This window comes from Falco peregrinus, chromosome 2, assembly GCF_023634155.1.
Source record: "Falco peregrinus isolate bFalPer1 chromosome 2, bFalPer1.pri, whole genome shotgun sequence".
Taxonomy (NCBI): domain Eukaryota; kingdom Metazoa; phylum Chordata; class Aves; order Falconiformes; family Falconidae; genus Falco; species Falco peregrinus.
In genome coordinates this window covers 12108557-12123188 of record NC_073722.1, presented here as the reverse complement: position 1 = coordinate 12123188, position 14632 = coordinate 12108557, and the positions used below count along the sequence as shown (strand labels likewise).

The 14632-nt window shown below is 49.0% G+C and overlaps 1 protein-coding gene across 1 annotated transcript in view; it reads left to right on the top strand.

Annotated features, from left to right (window-relative positions):
• Positions 1-14632, top strand: part of MAML3 (mastermind like transcriptional coactivator 3) — a 253261-nt gene that overhangs the window by 194146 nt on the left and 44483 nt on the right.

The window sequence follows — 14632 nt, the reverse complement described above, 5'->3', positions numbered from 1 at the left end:
CTCTCTCTCTCTCTCTTTTTTTTTTATAAAATAAGCTCTTCTCCCTAAGCCCTCAAATTAGTATTTACATTTTAGATAAGAGATGGGCTGTTGGATTGATTACAGTGTGATAATGCACACAAGCTATCAATAAACGCAGCACTCTCAGAAAGATGTCCGTCTGACTCAGCTAGGAACTGCAATCCAACCATCAATCCGAACTTAAAAGGGACAAAAATGGAACCTGATTTCCAGATTCGCATTTTGTAGAGCAAGCTTGTCTCTGTCGGGTACAGAAACTGGATAACTCTCTGAATTCATAGATTTACCCCCCTAAATGTTCTTGAGACATGTTTTCAGGCTATATCTGTTCAGGTTTTCCATTCCTTCAGTTCATTGTGTCCATGTAGGTCCTGGACCCTGTACATCTTCCCACTTGCAGCTCTCCAGCTGTGCTGCTTTAGCTGCTTACGCGGAGAGTTTGCTGCCAGCACTCCGCACCATGGGTGGGAGCGAGCAGAGCTGCTGGGGCAGGCTGGCTCTTGGCCTCCAGTGCTGCATTTGACTCTGCGTACAGCTCAGGCAGGCCACGGAGGAGCTGAGCACCATGACCAGGCACCAGCTACTAGTGGCAGAAACCTAAGGATGGCACAATCAGGGAGGACATTTAAAGAAAAGACATGCTTGTGTTCTTGGTGCCTCTGGGTGTTCTCATTGTACAAATAAGTTTGTGTGTCAGGGCACTCAGTCAAATCATGTATGCAGTCCGTCTGTCTGTGTTTGTATGCTTGTGTGTGTTCATGGTTTATTTTCACACAAATTTCCTGAAGAGCTGCATTGTTTCCCCAGGGCAGTTTTGATGACAAGGTTCCCATTAGTTCCCCTGGTTTTGACCCAGCAAGCTTAACTTCAGATTGCACATCTTCTGAGTGTTAACAGTGGTGAGATACATTCAATAATGATGGTAAAAAGCAGGTCTTTTGTGTAGGGAGGAATAAGTTTTTACCTCGAGCTAAAAATGATAAAGAGGCATGATAATGGAGAGCCGAGTGTAAATATGCTGGGTATGTTAAACCTCGGAACAGTATCATAACTCGGAGTAATCCCCTGCAATGTTTAACACTGTGGACCAGGCATTGGCCTGGTGCCATCTAAAGCTCTTCAACCCGTGGAGTGGTTGATAAAAGATTTCAAAGGATGCAGTCATTTGGGATTGGTCTGCAGCTTTGTGCATGCTTCTTAGAAAGAAGAGCCATAGTGCAACCTGGGAGAGAAACAGCAATCCAGCTGGTGCCAGCCCTCAGAAGCAATCCCTCGTGCAGTGGGTTTCTTTACCCTACCACGTGCTCATAAAGCACTTTTCACTTGCATGGACACATGCACTGAGCAACTCCCATGCTGGCTTGAAAGTCAGGAAGCACAGAACCTACCAGCCCTGCAAGCACCTGTCATGGAGGGCACCAGAGCTTTTTTAGTAGGCTTTACGTTAGGTCAGCTGGGTATGTGCACAGGATTGACAGTGCTGGAGAAATCTTCTGAGGCATATCAGACTGGCAGCAAATTTTACAAACGTGGTACTGCATGGGTTCCTCTGTGTCAAAGACCACGTTATCAAGCATGAGAAGTAGTCTGTAGTGTAAGAATGTCTGTGTGTTTCCAAGGGGAAAAAAAGCAAGTTTTGTTGTGAAGTTGAGAATGTAGCTTTTAATTTCCTCTGGCAGTTGAAGCAGTATTTTGTGAGACAAGGAATACGGGGGGTTGACACTCTAGCCTTCATCTCTCGATTGAAATGGGTGTTGAAAGTGACATCAGAAAGACAAGAGGTAGTTGAGAGACTCTTCACTAAACATGAGTCCTCCAGGGAAGAGGCCCAGTGATTCTCAGGACTTCCCAGAACACACAATGCAGTGTATTTTATAATCTGTAGTGATATTGTAAAGTTCCACAAAACCATTTCATGCTTCCATTCTTATATGGAAAGTGGGGGGCAAACATGGCTCTGGGCAGCTAAACTGCAAGCCATCGCTTGGTCTCCTTCTCTCCAGCTCTGGGATCCCAGCAAACCTGGGGAGCCCAGCTGGAGACACCTCTGTCTGCTTTTGGCCCTTGGAAGGGTGCCCTTGGAACGATGCCAGTCCCAGCTAGGACTACTAGTTGTGGGGTCTTTTGGGCGAAACAAGACCAGAATAAGGCATTGGCTTCAGTTTCACTTGTGGCACAATCCATGTTCAAATCGGTCTCCCGAGGAGAAAGATTTGTGCAGTTACCACGGGTTACTTGCTGTCTGACACCACGCTGGTTTTGTTGTGCTGCTATTTTTGGTCACTGCTTATTTCTGTGTAGTAAATAGACAGTCAAGAGAGGAAGGCATGAGAGTGCAGCCCAGGCCCCTGACCTTGCTAAACTGACTGACCTGAAGATCTGCAACCAGGACTGAGTATACAGGTGTCACTCACTGGCAGAGCTGTTGATGTCTGCAGGCAGATTTCCATTAAGTAGTGACAGGGCTGGTTCCCTGTAAACCTCATGTCAGCTAGGGAGGCCTTCCTGAGCCATCTGCTTCCAGCTTCTTAGGGGTCTGGGGCTTTCCCCTTTTGATACCCACATGTTTCTCTCACCTGCATTGATGGAAATTACTCTTAACCCATGTTAACGGGAGAGAAAAAATTATCATTTGTTAAGATTTTTCAAACTGGTTTTTAAAAAGGATCTGGTGAGTCCCTTTCAACATTGTAATCTGCATGGTTGGTCTGTGATGAGGTTGATATGTGCATGATATTTTTGGCTGGTTTTGCCTGGTCCTTGCCTGTCAGGAGACAAAACTTAGTTTGTTAAGTCTTTCCAGTACAGTAAGATTTCAAATCAGGTACAATAGATCAGTACAAGAGCTCTTCCGTTGCCTTGTCTCAGAAGAACCAAGAGTAGTGCTGCAGATGCAGGATGGTCTGCTGTTAGGGAGCAAGGGGGAATTTCTGTTTGGGTCTAAAGGAAGGCAATCTCTGGCAGACTAAACTCAAAGTGGCTTGTCACTCCCTCAGCAGCAGGCAGTTGCGCAGCACTTGGGGAGGATACTGTACAGCAGCAAGTGCTTATGACAATGAGGTATCCCTACTAAGCTCTTTTAAAAGAATATCCAGTTTATTTGACAAGAATAATTTTTTACTATGCAAATAATAGCTTTCTTGCTCCTGAAGTCCTTTCACTGGCAAAGCTCCCGCTGACCCAGCAGAATGAAGACTGAGTTGAAACTGTGACAACAGCTATGACTCATAGCACGTAGTATTTAAGTGTATGTTACTTGATTTAAAACAAACAGCGAGTTATCAACAATATGCATGGATGTCTTTGCAAAACCCTGCGACTTAGTTCACACACTGTCCCAAGGTGGTAGTTTTTCTCTATACGCTGCTGGTGTACCATTTATGTACAGGGGTAAACTGAGGCAGGGGGCAATTAAGTAACTAGTTCTGTCCCCAGCATGTACCAGTGAGTGTCATTAAGTATGATTCTGTGATCCTGAATAGTAGGATGGGCATTACACGTGGAGGGTCGTGACTTGGCACTGATATTTAATAATTGGGTTGCGTTAGCAGGAAAAGCTTGCCTGCATGTTCCCGTGCTGCCAGGCTGGCAGTGTGTGTGTTTATATACAGGGACCCTCTAGCCTGTTAGTTAGTGGTGGGGTCCCTGGCACTGTAGTCTCAGGGACTGCTGCTGCAAACCAGCACAGGTACTGTGAGCAAACCCACTCATTTAACCTTGACAGAAGGAGTGCAGCCTTTCTTGGTGTGCGCATGACCCTGGAGAAAGCATGCCCAAGTACTCTTAGGTTGGTGTTCAAGTGCTACTGAAGGCTAGCACAACTCGGGCTCCCGTGTAGCTTTGACACGCTTAAAAGTGTGCCCCCAGGTCCCAGGGCAGCTTTATGTCCCTTTGAAAAATGTGGTCTGAGCCTTGAGGGCAGTGGAATGACCTGGTTAAGATGGGGTTGATGTGAACCTGGCCTCTGGAGGCTTTGTGCCAAAGCAAAGGTGCTATGTGCCGTGCCGTGCCGTGCCGTGCCGTGCCGTGCTGCACTGGCAGCAGGGAGAAGGGTGCGGGTGCCAGGTGCCGGGAGGAGAAGTCCAGGAGCCAGCCCTGTGTGGGAGGGCACAGAGCAGCCCTCTGTGTCAGGCTGTGCAAATGAATGCTGGCCACAGGATAATGGTCCGTCAGGACAATCATTCGAGAACACGCATTTCTCTCTCTCTTCACATCTGACTGGTTATCTATTGCTCCTCTTTACTGCAGTCTGCTTGTAGGCTTGTAGGGCTTCATAGCTTTTGAAGGTATAAGAATAAAGCTCTTTTTTCCTTTTTTTTTTCTTTTTTTTTTCTTTTTTTTTTTTCACTTGCCTTGAAGTAATCATCTATATTTAGGTCAGTGACATGATGAAAGATGTTTATGTGTTTTTACCTAAAGCTGGAGATTGCCTTTCCGGATATCACTGAATGGAAAAAAGCTAATGGAGCCTTGTCGTGCTTTCCTTGCTTTTGCAGTGGTGTTCTTGTTTTAGGACTGTGACACGTGAAGCATCCTTCCCCACCGCATGGTTCTCGGCTTTCAGCTCCTTCTGCATCCTCCACTGGCTCCCCTGCCCTGAGTGGACTCGGAGAAGGGCGAGGGGAAGGTCACAAGAAGTTGTTTTTATTCTCTGGCTACCTGGAGCAGGCATTGCCAGCTCTGCCCTATCAAGTAGAAAATGTGGCACTGATAAATCCTGTTTGCTAAGGAGCTGAGCCTTTTTAATATGCAAGTGCTCAGTCAAAGAAAGTAAACAGACATCTCCTTCTGCGGGGAATTACTAGACAAATGTCTCCCTCCCCTTACCCTCCTTCCTTCCTCCTCCCTTCCATTTAAGTGTAGGAAATTCTGCTTGCTTTATTTGATAAAGAGGAGGAGGGGAAAGGACATGTACTGAATCATGGTTAAGCTGCTGTCTTCTACCCCAAGACCTTTCAGTCTAGATGTGCTTCATTAGTTTGATAAGCAGACACCAAAAAGGGGGAGGGGTGTGGGGTTTGCATGAGGGGATCTGCCTAGGGGCTGCCCGGAGGTTTAAGAAGATGAACTGCTAATGATGTTGAAGCTGTACCTTTTTGGGACCTTGGCTCCTGGAGGAAAAATGGGCCCTTTTCACTAATTGTGTTGTGCTCAGTAGTGTGATGGAAAGGGACTCACAGGGGAGTGAAACAGAATGAATATCGGCTGGGCTCTTCCCCTGAGCAGCCCCCTCTCCGCTCCTCCCCCAACCCAACTCTCATCTCTTTAGCAGGGTGTCTGGCATGAAGTCATCCTAAATATCAGGAGATAACATTAGGAAAAGAGATTAATTCAGTGGGTCATTTATTTGGACAGTCTGGCATGAACCTTGCAAACTAAACACAGATTTTTAACGAATGTTTTCCAAACTGGCAATGCACATGTTTTGATGAATAGCTACCAGAAAACTGTGAACCTTGGATCTGGCCCCGTGCATGTGCAAACACAGGATCTAAGGACTTTCAAATGTTACTCGCTCTAATCCTGTGCCAGACCTTTTCCTCTCTGGCAGATTCATGTCTCGGAAGCGGGTAACTGTCCCCACCAGGCAGTGGGGTATGCTGTTTTTCACTCAAGGTGCTGCTGTGTGTTTCCAGGTGTACTAATTTTCCTTTCAGCGGCTCTCTTTCACTCAGACACTGCCCTAGTTGAGAAAGTGAAGTGCAATTCCCAAGTGCTCTTGAGTACCCAGGCTCACAGTAAGTCGGCATTTCCTTTCTCTTGCACCAGCATCTACGCGCCTCGGCTGTCCGGTGTTAAACTGTCAGCGTGTCGGCTTATAAAGCCTGGTGTGCTCTGCGTGTGTTTTGGGGTGGCAGTGCCACGCTAGGCCTGGGAGCCCCTTTCCAGACTCTGCCAAATGCCACCCCAACCAACCCCACGTTGGCTGAGCACCTCCTCCCCTGGGCCAAAGAGCCAAAGGCAGCTGGAGCTGCTGCTTGGCTCTTGGCTTTCTCAAACGCTGGTGGGCACAGCAAGCCCGACCCATGCAAATTAATGGGCCTCTGGGCTCAACAGGGACCTTCCTAACCTAAGCATAGCATCATCTTGGAATTGTGTATCCCTGCCACAACTGATGGCTGGCTAGGCAGCTACAGACAGGTGGGAATCACTTGAAAAGCTATTTAGTAAAGGGAGACACAAGCTGAACTTCAGAAGGCAGCCAGGTACCCAGGGAACTGCCCCAAACGTGGGGTCTCCCCACTGTCAAGCAAAACCAGCACGAGATTCATAGTGTCTCTGGAGCACTCCAGCAGCGCAGGAGTGGGCAGCAGCTTTAAAGCAAAAGGATGTTTTGTTTCTGTTTTGTTTTTTGCACAACATCTGCTTAATGTGCAGAATTCCCTGCTGCACACTGTTGCAAAGACTGCATGTAAAAAGAATTGGATAAATGCATGAAGGAGAGGTTTGCAGTTGAGAACAAGAGTGTGCTAGATCGACACAGTCTCCAGCACAGGATGCTCTTAATCCTCTGATTGCTGGGAAGTGGGAGGGTTCCCAGGGGAAGGCTCGCGGTTTATTTGTCCTTGTTCCTTTTACGCTTTCCCTGAGCATTCATGGCTGGCTACTGTCAGAGATGGGATACCGGGCTAAGAAAACCTCTGCTCGCAAGACCCATTCCATTATGCTGACAGGACAGGGTGGAGTGAACACCTGTGTCAGGACATGGCGGGGTAACCTGGGCAGCCCAAGCCGCAGAGCACAGCTTTATGGAACTGCTGCTGCTCGTAAGCAGTCCCATACGTGACTTCCTCAGCATCCCTTTGATGGGGATGGTCAAAGGAGGAGCACTGGCAGACAGTGCAATAAATGCTGATGTTATATTGTGTTGTAAACCACTTCACAGAGAGAGGTGAACGTTTCCCAGGGTGTGCTGTGGCAAGGCCAAGAGGCAGACTGTTTGAAGTTGTGACCAACTGCTTCTCTTCTTTTCTTTTCAGAAATGACTTTATGTGGTGGGCAGCACAGACAACCACAACACTAACTTCTTAGTCCAAAGCTTATTTGAGAGTTTTTGCCCACCTTCCACCCTGCTGTCTCCTGCCTCAGCCCTGTGCCTGTCCTCTGCCACTCAGAGGGCAGAGCCACCACGGAATCCTCTCATCCTGTAGCACTGCAGGTCCTCCCCTTACTCAGCACGTGTTGCGTTTGCGCCTCTGCCTTGACTAAAATCACTGCTCTGTCAGCTCCCAGCAGTAGTAATGATGCAGGAATGGGGCAGGATCACCCCCACTCATGGGGGGGCATAAGGCAGGCTATTCCTGTAGAGAAAACGTGCATCGCACAGGGTGGTGGAGCGCGGACTGTGCCTTGGTCCCTGTAATTATACCCATCTGTTACTTCCCTGTCTCCTCTGCTGCTGAACAAACACACAAAGCATCACGAGTGTGATTTAAGACCCTGGAGAATACAATGGCTTCATTTGAACAAGCCGAGCTGGCCTCTAATGCCCCGCTTTTACTGCCCCACTGCTGCATGCTGGGCTGTTGAGGGCCGCCCTTTTACAGAGCCATTGGCTCTTGCTGCTCAGTCATTACTAACTCTGTGCCTTTTTGTTGTTTCTACTGCTGTTGTCAGACATGCATGGAGGGAATGATGTCAGAGCTGTTCCTCCTTTCCCTAGCAAAGTGACTCGTTTGGGAGTTTAGTGCCTTCCACATTAATGGGACTGGTAAACTGGTTTTGAATTGCAGTTACTCTTGTTTTCTGTGCCCTCTTGTCCTTGCTGTTGACTCATCAGGCTGAAGTGTCTGAGCTTAATTGAAGCATTAACAATGCAATCAACATTTCTCTCTATTTTTATCTGCATCTCCCCCTCCCCTCTGTTTTTTCTGCTGCCTGATATGCTATTTCTGGGGCTGAGAGCCTGGCAGTCTTGCAGAGGTTTGCACTGGGAGAGGACTGAGCCACAAACGGAGCAAAGCCCACCGAAGGTAACAGGGGCTCGTTCTGAGTGATGCTGGACTCCCTGCATTATACTTGTCATCCTTGCTGTGCTCCACTTCTCACCTCCCCCTGTCATCCTTCCTGCAGCGTGGAGAAGGCCTGGGCAGAGGGAAGTAATTCTACAGCAGGGCCTTATGGATACACCTAATTAGCATAAAATTAACATAACTCTCTTTGTTTAACAGAGTATCCAGCACTCCTCCTTTATCCAAGTAATGTGACCAGAGGCAGGGAGGAGTGACTGGTCTTGGTGAGATCTTTAAGAGATCAGTGGTGAAGATGCTAGCTGGGTCTTTGCGTGCCAAAGCATTCACCCCTGACTTCAAGAGGAGAACAGGGTGCCCCTGCCAGCTGCACAACTGATACGCAGCAGATGACTGATACGTTTTCAAACACAGGGCTCCAACGTGGGATAGCTTGTCTATATATAAGTAGCCTGATTTATCAGGGATGCGAGTCCTGGGAGCACCAGTATCTTTGTGAGTCAGAGATGCTAAGAGCTTGGAAAAATCCACCGCATTTGCTCAGGTTTAGTTACAGACTCTGAGATGTGACTGCTCTTGTGTTACCTTTGAGAGCAGGGCTAGGATTTGGGTGCCACTGCTGAGTGTGCTGCTTTGACCAGGATAACGGCGCTCCCACCATCTCACACCACCGACCAAACGGCCTGGTGCAGCAAGCATATTTACTGAGACTGTGGTAAGGGGCAGATTCACAGCAGTCAGCTTCCAGCGGCTTCTTACATTGATTTTATTCTTCTCTTCCCTGTACAAGTGCAAAGAACGTCCTGCCTGTGTCAGCCTTTATTTCCCTCCAGCAACAGCCAAAGGAGATGCATCTGCACGTCATCCAGCGTACCATACAGCTGTAGCTGCACCGTTACCATACCATTGGGAAGCTAGAGGAGCCAGCGCAGCTGAGTCAGGGACTTGACAAAGGCATGTTGCCATTTTGCAGAGAGGCTGTATTCTTTCTTGCTTTCTCGGTCCTTTTTCCATACTGCTTTTCCAGTGCCAGGTTTGCCTGGGGACAGGCAGAAAGCCTATAGCGGGGCCAGTGAGGCCAGGGCACGGGAGCTGGAAGCTCTTAAGCTTCTGTAAACATGTCCACTTAGGGGAAAAGTAGTGATGGGAGGCAGGAAGGAGTAAGGAAATGTGGCCATTTTGTAATACATGTGGTAGCAACACAAAGCGCAGCTTTTCTGGTTTTAACATTAAGTGCTATGATTCATCCTGGGCCCACCATGGAGAATTTGTGATCCACGGCCACATTCTTTGCATGTAAGAGCATTTGTGGGGGTTTTAATTTGCTTTGCTGTATGAGCATTGAAATACAAAATTGTTTTGCCTAGGTGTTCCTAAGTATCCCTAAATAGGCAGGCTCCCAGGCAAACAGACCCAGCAAGACAGTTTGCATTGCAGTGTGTGGTCACAGCACTTTGGTGATCTCTGGTAGAAGAAGAAGAAGCTGAAAGGTCTCTGAAAGGAAGGGTGCTCTTGGACCTGTCTGGCCCTGGCTAGCTGGGCCATGCTTCCGACGTCTGTGCCCAGAGTGTGTGCAGCAGTCTGGGTGGGCAGAATAGCAAGACAAATGGACCTTAAAGGTTTTGCCTCTCAAAGGGGATGCCAACTGGCTTTAAAACGGTCTTTTCTCCTGAAATCGATTAGGGTTGCTGTTGGCGATGGCAAAACCAAAGGTGTCAAGAGCAGAAAGTTAGAGGGAAAACTGTGGCTTTTCTTTTTCTTCTGTCTAATGTCCTGGTGCGCTTAGCAGAACACGCGTGTCATTGGTGCCTGTGTTTTTTCTGTGTAGTTGGTTCATTCTCCCTAATGCATGTTTAGCTCTTCTGTGAAGTGACAGCAGGCAGGGAATCATCAGAAAGTGTGGAGATGTCAGTAGAAAAAACCAGAAGCTAGAGTAGACATCGAAGTAGGTGAATTTGTTTAAAATACTTTAAACTTGTGTCTGGGAAATGCCTGGATTTCAGTTGACAGAGTCCTTTTGCAGTGAGACACGCCTCTCCTTTGTGTGAACTATACCGCCCTGCATCCTCTTTCTGTCACCTTTTTAGTGTTTTTATTGGACTGCTCATTTCTAGTTTGTAATCTTTTTCACTTTTTTTATACAAAATTAACATACTCTTTTTCCTCCTGCCTCCCACCCTGCGGTACAGAGAAAGGCTGCTGCTTTGTATCAAAACCAGAATTGCTCTTAAGGTAACACACGCAGATCTAGACTTTTCAGCATTGATGCTGCAATCTCCGCTGGCATCTTCAATAATTTTATGTCCTTGTGTTAGACTTTGCCTCACAAATATATATATACAAAGCCCAAATTGTGTTATCTAGAGAACAAATGCTTTCAAATATGTTTGAAGGGTGTGCAAGAACCAGCCTCTAAGTGAAGGAAGGCAAGAGGCAGCTGACTTTGTTAAATACTCGTTAATACCTCTTGCTGTTGGCAGGACCTGAAGTTTTAATCAGCTCTGTCTGTGTCTGCCTTCTGCATTTGCATTTGCCTTTGTTGGCACGTTTTTGTGCCGTGCGATTTTGTCTGTAGCTGCGTGCCTGTTGGCGTGCCTCTCGTGTGTGCGCCTCGCTTCAGCTTGTGTTTGCCTGCGTGCTCCATACGGGCTCTGCTCTGGTGTGTCCCAGCATGTCTGCCTGTGCCTTGCTGGCTGCGCGGGGCTCTGAGTCAGCCGACGTGCCGGCATCTGCCTCCCTGTGCAGTCTTGACTTCCAATATGTGCATCTCCCGGCGTGTCTGCCTGTCTGCCTGCACGCATCTTTCCCCGTGCATCTGTGTGCCGTGGTGTGTTTGGGCGCCTGGCCACGGGACGGTATGTGGGAGGCTTTGTGTGTGGTGGGGCTGGCAGCATTTTAAACTGAATTTGGTGACTCTGCTCTTGTTGAGATGGAGACTCCATCGTTTCCCTCTGTCAGCCTAACAGACACTTGTATCAGGGAGGAAAAGCTGTTGCCTTGGTGGCTTCAGTGAAGTGAAATAAAATGCTGTTTCGAGTCAGTGGGAGTGGGGATCGTTCTCAGATGTCAGCTCCTTAAAAACGGTCTCGCTTAAAATGTATATGGAGAGAAGAAAATGAATTTTTCTCTTACAGGAGGGGCTTGTACCCTTTGCATGGTGTTGGATTTCCCCCCTCAGATCCAGGCAGAATGCTGTGCTCCGAAGGGAAGGTCTTTAAAAACAAAACAAAAGGCAGCTGTCAATTTAATCCAAGCTCCCTGATAAAATTCCAGCAGAGTTCCTTTTTTCAGAGATGAAATAAGAACCCTGGCAGGCCCTCTTGACTGGCCACATAAATCATTCGTGGTAATTGCTCTGAGAAAGACGAGTGCCTCTTAGGTGCAGGGAGGGGGGAAGGTGCCCGCTGCAACTACACGGCGCCCCAGGTACCCCAGCTGGTGGGGACCCTCGACCCCCCCGGCCTGGGGGGCAGCTACCTGCAGCAGGGGTGGGTGCTGGAAGCCCGAGGGGAGATTGTGCTGCAGAGGATGAATATCAGGGTTTCCTGTCGCCTTCCCTTTGTTGTTGGTCCTGCTTTAATCGCCCTGGAGGGATTAGGAGTCAGATGGGGATTTTGGAAAAGGGGGGGGGGGGGTGGGGTGGTGAGAAGGAGGAGAGGGGGAGGGAAGGCTGGAGGTGCAGGGAAGGTGGAGAGAATTGAGATGGAGGTGAGAGGAAGAAGCAAGAGATTGATTTAAGTGACTAGCATTTAGTGCACTGGCGGCACAATTTCAATTAGCTAATATCTCCTTGGGTTGGTGCATGACTCTGCATGCTCCTTGTCACTCCGATTAGAAGTGGAATGGCTGTAAAAAGCATAGTGCCGGGGTCTGGTGTCAGCTTGCCAGCTGCAGCAGTGCAGGAGGACAGCTGCTCCAGCAAGCCGCAAAGCTGCGGTTGCTCTTTCCCTGGGCAGTCGTGAAGATGGTGATAATAAAATAACAGGGCTCCAAAGCAGCACTACAGAAGCAGCCACCAGCCGCAAACCAAATGAAGAGGGCGCTTCTTAATTCACCCCTTCGCTTTCATGGTAGAAGCAGTGGGGTGTAGCTATTACTGTATTTAATAAATATCTGTAACTGCTGCTATCACAATGATCGTCTCTTAACCATTCATTGAACCCCTGTGGTCTGAGTAGCTTTGGGGGCATAGCTGCAACTAAGAATGAATGTGTAAGTTATATATAAAGTAAAATCAGTGCATAGGAACGAGTGGGCTAAAGGTGAGGGGCATGGAGGACCAGAGCGGGAGCCTGGAGGTCTGTCTTGTGTTCCTGCTCTGTCACTGGGCCACGGTGGGCCAGGCTTCTGTCTCCTGAGCCCACCACCCCTTGGAGCCTGGCCAGCGCCGCCTCTACAACCTGGGTTGTGTGCCAGGCGATACGTGAGCTGGGAAGCAGGGCTGCGTGGTGGCATGGGAACCGCTGCTGTGGCACCCACCAACATGTCGGCTCCCAGCATCTCGCAGGGGTGCTGCTGGCTCTCTGTGAGCCTGTGCCTGCTGCCTTGCTGGTAAGTCATGTAGTGCTGTTAAGGGCCTCTCAGTAGTGATACCTGTTAGTTTTGAAATACAACCTGCACCGTCTGCTTCTGCAGCACCCACTTGCTTTGCTGGTCTCCACAGGGGAAACCCACTTCCATTTCCAGTGCAGCACCAGAGCTGACATTGCCTCTTTTTCTTGCTGCAAACAAGCTGCTCTGCCAGTGTTTCAGACATCTCCTTCCGTTCTTTCTTTGTGGGCATGGAGCCCAGCTGCTGAGCACATGCTTCAGCCTCCCTCTATGCAGGGCCCTAAGAGAAAGAATGAGAAACAAAGGAGTGCAGCCAGCGTGGCTGACTGGCAGCTGGAGTCTCCCGGACAAGTTGCTTGCACCATTTCCAGCAGAGTCTCTGGGCTGAAAAGAATGGATAAACGTGGCCACAGTGCACTCTCCAGCTGCTGGCTGCCAGGTGCCCAAGTGCCAGGCCCTGGGCACGGCACTTGGAGCCGGCAGTGTCCTTCCCTCTTCAGATTGCCCCTTTCCATGCTCTGCAGACACTCCTCCCTCTCTCTAGGAAGTTGTGGTGAACACGCAAGTGTTCATAACAGTGAGGGAAAAATAGTTTATGGGCTCTAAGCCCTGTATGCGGGTGGGAATGGGATAAGGTGTATGGCAGCGAAATTGCAAAGAGATGGTGCACGGCCATACACACGTACACGCTGCACGCGCGTGTGTACCTGATGGTGTCTATATCAAAACAGACTGCCCCATGGAGTCCCTCGGTGACCCTCCTTCTTTCTCAGGGTCTTGGCCCGCAGATGCTTGTGAGTTAACATGCAGCGGTGGAGGAGGTTGCTGTGCCCAACTGTCATCCATCCTTGGTCCCGAAGTAGCTCCCCTGGCAGTGAGAGCAGCTTAATCATTTTTGAATCAGCTCCTGAGCTGCCATAGCTCACAGCCCAGCACATTAAGGTGAACTGGCACAGACTGCAGTTTGCTTTAATGGACTGCAGCCGTGCAAGAGAGGCTTTTCCAGCAGTGAAGCTCTCCCTGCCACACAGGTAGCCTGCTGTGGAAGTGCAGTGGGATGGACACAGCCCCAGCTTCATCCGTCAGCACTTGAGAGCTAACTGTCGAACTGAAGATGAGTGAGTTTTCATGCTGCAGGGAAGCACAAGGGGTTTGGTGCGCTTCCTATGCAGTAGGGCCAAGCTCAGGGAGCTCTCCTGGCCCAGATCCTCCACCGTGGTCTGTGGTAGGTGTGCCAACAGTGCCAGTTAGTGACAGGGGGTTGTCCTCCTATGTATTGGGAAGGAAGCAGTTGTGATTTCCCTTTTAGAAAATCCGGTACACAAAGAGGTAGAGGGCCAAGGGTGAGGAAGAAGGGTACGTGAAGTGCTAAGGATAAAGACCTTTGTGTCAGCAGTGGCATCCTGCTCTCTCTAGTACCATGCTTCTTGTTTTCTTAAACCCTTTGGTTCATGCTCATCAGCTCTACATGAAAAGTACATACTGTTTTGCAGATACAACATTCAGTTTCCTGGAATTTATTCTCCCAATTGCCTGTATTTTTCTCTTTCTGTTCTTACCACTTTTGGAAAACATGCTAAACTGCATTTCCTGCTGTTTAAGAATGAACCAGAATTAAAAAGCACCTTGCCTTTGAGGTGAAGATGTTAAGAATCATAAAATGGAATTAAAATATCTGCACCCGCACCCTGTTTCACGGCAGGTCTCGGTTCTAAGGAAGCTGCTGACTTGGTGGAAACAATGGCAGTTCCCGTGTGGAGTGGTAGGGGAGGGATGATTTCCTGCGCTGAGGCACTTGCCAGAGGAGGTGATGAAGCCCTTGCGTCGTCGTTCAGTGAGGACTGTCATCTTGAGAGCTGCGCTCCCACACTGCAAAGTGGTTCATTGATCTTGTGGGCTGGCACGGGCGAGCAGCCCCCGTGCAGCAAGGGGAGGGTGAGCTTTCCCTGCTCCCTGACGCAGCCCCTCAGGTAGCCTCACTGAGGGCCATATTGTGCCATTTAGTCACTGGCATCCCTCGCTGGCTCCAGCTGACACGGGAGCAGTTCTGATTTCACTGGAGGGAAAGCCAGACCGTGGGAGTCCCCCGT